Consider the following 2,785-nt stretch of genomic DNA (forward strand, 5'->3'; position numbering starts at 1 on the left):
TTGGTGGTTTCTAGTCCCCCCATTGTCTTTGGTGGTTTCTAGTTCCCCCCCTCTTGGTGGTTTCTAGTTCCCCCATTGTGTTTGGTGGTTTCTAGTTTCCCCCATTGTCTTTGGTGGTTTCTAGTTCCCCCCCTCTTGGTGGTTTCTAGTCCCCCCATTGACTTTGGTGGTTTCTAGTTTCCCCCATTGACTTTGGTGGTTTCTAGTTCCCCCCATTGTCTTTGGTGGTTTCTAGTGTCCCCCATGTTGGTGGTTTCTAGTCACCCCCATTGTGTTTGGTAGTTTCTAGTTTCCCCCATTGTGTTTGGTGGTTTCTAGTTCCCCCCATTGTCTTTGGTGGTTTCTAGTCCCCCCATTGTGTTTGGTAGTTTCTAGTTCCCCCCATTGTCTTTGGTGGTTTCTAGTTCCCCCCCTCTTGGTGGTTTCTAGTCCCCCCATTGTCTTTGGTGGTTTCTAGTTTCCCCCATTGTCTTTGGTGGTTTCTAGTTTCCCCCATTGTGTTTGGTGGTTTCTAGTTTCCCCCATTGTCTTTGGTGGTTTCTAGTCCCCCATCATCTTTGGTGGTTTCTAGTTTGCCCCATCATCTTTGGTGGTTTCTAGTCCCCCCATTGTCTTTGGTGGTTTCTAGTTTCCCCCCTGATTGGTGGTTTCTAGTCCCCCCATGTTGGTGGTTTCTAGTTTCCCCACTGTCTTTGGTAGTTTCTAGTCCCCCCATCATCTTTGGTGGTTTCTAGTTTCCCCCCTGATTGGTGGTTTCTAGTCCCCCCATCATCTTTGGTGGTTTCTAGTTTCCCCCATTGTCTTTGGTAGTTTCTAGTTCCTCCATCATTGGTTGGTGGTTTCTAGTCCCCCCCATTGTGTTTGGTGGTTTCTAGTTCCCCCATTGTCTTTGGTAGTTTCTAGTTTCCCCCACTGTCTTTGGTGGTTTCTAGTTTCCCCCACTGTCTTTGGTGGTTTCTAGTTCCCCCATTGTCTTTGGTGGTTTCTAGTCCCCCCATTGTCTTTGGTGGTTTCTAGTTTCCCCCATTGTCTTTGGTGGTTTCTAGTCCCCCCATTCTCTTTGGTGGTTTCTAGTCCCCCCATTGTGTTTGGTAGTTTCTAGTTTCCCCCATTGTCTTTGGTGGTTTCTAGTGTCCCCCATGTTGGTGGTTTCTAGTCCCCCCATGTTGGGGGTTTCTAGTGGTTTCTCTTGCTGGTTTCGAGTCCCCCCCCCCCCTCTGCTGGTGGTTTCGGCGCCCGAGGCTGAGGTTGTGGCGCTGGATTTTCAGGTTGGGCCGGGTTGGTGGAGGCCGGGGCCTGTGTGTCTGTCTGTCTGTCTGTCTCTGTATCTGTCTGTCTGTCCGTCTCCTCTTGGTCTGTCTGTCTGTGTGTCTGTTTGTGTCTCGTCTGTCTGTCTGTCTGTCCATCCGACAGTCAGTCAGTCTGTGTCTGTCTGTGTATCTGTCTGTCTGTCCATCTCCTCTTGGTCTGTCTGTCTGTCTGTGTCTGTCTGTCTGTGTCTGTCTGTGTCTGTCTGTCTGTCTGTGTCTGTCTGTCTGTGTCTGTCTGTGTCTGTCTGTCTGTCTGTGTCTGTCTGTCTGTGTCTGTCTGTCTGTGTCTGTCTGTCTGTCTGTGTCTGTCTGTCTGTGTCTGTCTGTCTGTCTGTCTGTGTCTGTGTCTGTCTGTCTGTGTCTGTCTGTCTGTCTGTGTCTGTGTCTGTCTGTCTCTCTGTGTCTCTGTCCATCTGCTTCTCCTGTCAGTCTGTCCATCTCCTCCAGGTCAGTCTGTCTGTCTGTGTCTGTCTGTCTGTCTGTCCGTCTGATCTTGGTCTGTCTCTCTGTCCCTCTGTCTGTCCCTGTGTCCATGGCTCATCCGTTTGTCTGTCTCTCAGTCTCTCATTCTGTCTGTCTGTCCGGCTCCTCTCGGTCTGTCCGTCTGTCTGTCCATATGTCAGTCAGTCAGCCTGTCTGTCTCTCTCCGGGGTCTGTTTGTCCGTCTGTGTGTGTCTCCTGTCTGTCTGTCCGTCCTGTCTTGCTCATCCGTCCATCCCTGGTCTGTCTGTCTGTCTGTCCCTCGGCCTCTGCATCTGTCTGTCTGTCTGTCTGTCTACAGGTCCGTGTGTGTCTGGCCATCCGTGTGTCTGTCCGTGTGTGTCTGTGTGTCCACGTGTCTGTCTGTCCATCTCCTCGCGGTCTGTCTGTCTGTCCGTCTCTCAGTCTGTCTGTCTGTCTCATTGTCCGTCTGTCTGCTGGCCTATTTGTCTGTCTGTCTCCCCTCTGTCCGTCTGTCCACGTGTCCACATGTCTGTCTGTCTCTGTGTCCCTCTGTCTGTCCACGTGTTCGTGTGTCATTCTGTCTGTCTGTCTGTCTGTCTCATTGTCCGTCTGTCTGCTGGCCTATTTGTCTGTCTGTCTCCCCTCTGTCCGTCTGTCCACGTGTCCACATGTCTGTCTGTCTCTGTGTCCCTCTGTCTGTCCACGTGTTCGTGTGTCATTCTGTCTGTCCGTCTGTCTGTCTCTGTCTCTCTGTGTGTCTGTCTGTCTGTCTGTGTGTCTCGTCTCTGTCTGTCTGTTCCTCTGTCTGTCCGTCCATGTGTCTGTCCGTCCTGTCTTGCTCATCTGTCCATCCCTGGTCTGTCTGTCTGTCTGTCCCTTGGTCTCTCCATCTGTCTGTCTCATTGTCTGTCTGTCCGTCTGCCTCTTGGCCTGTCTGTCTGTCTGTCTGTCTCCTCTCTGTCCATCTGTCTGTCCGTCTTGTGTGTCCGTCTGTCTCTGGGCCTCTGGCCGTCTGTCCGTCCGTCTCCTCT

This window comes from Dipodomys ordii, unplaced genomic scaffold (genome assembly GCF_000151885.1).
Source record: "Dipodomys ordii isolate 6190 unplaced genomic scaffold, Dord_2.0 Scaffold210, whole genome shotgun sequence".
Classification (NCBI taxonomy): Eukaryota; Metazoa; Chordata; class Mammalia; order Rodentia; family Heteromyidae; genus Dipodomys; species Dipodomys ordii.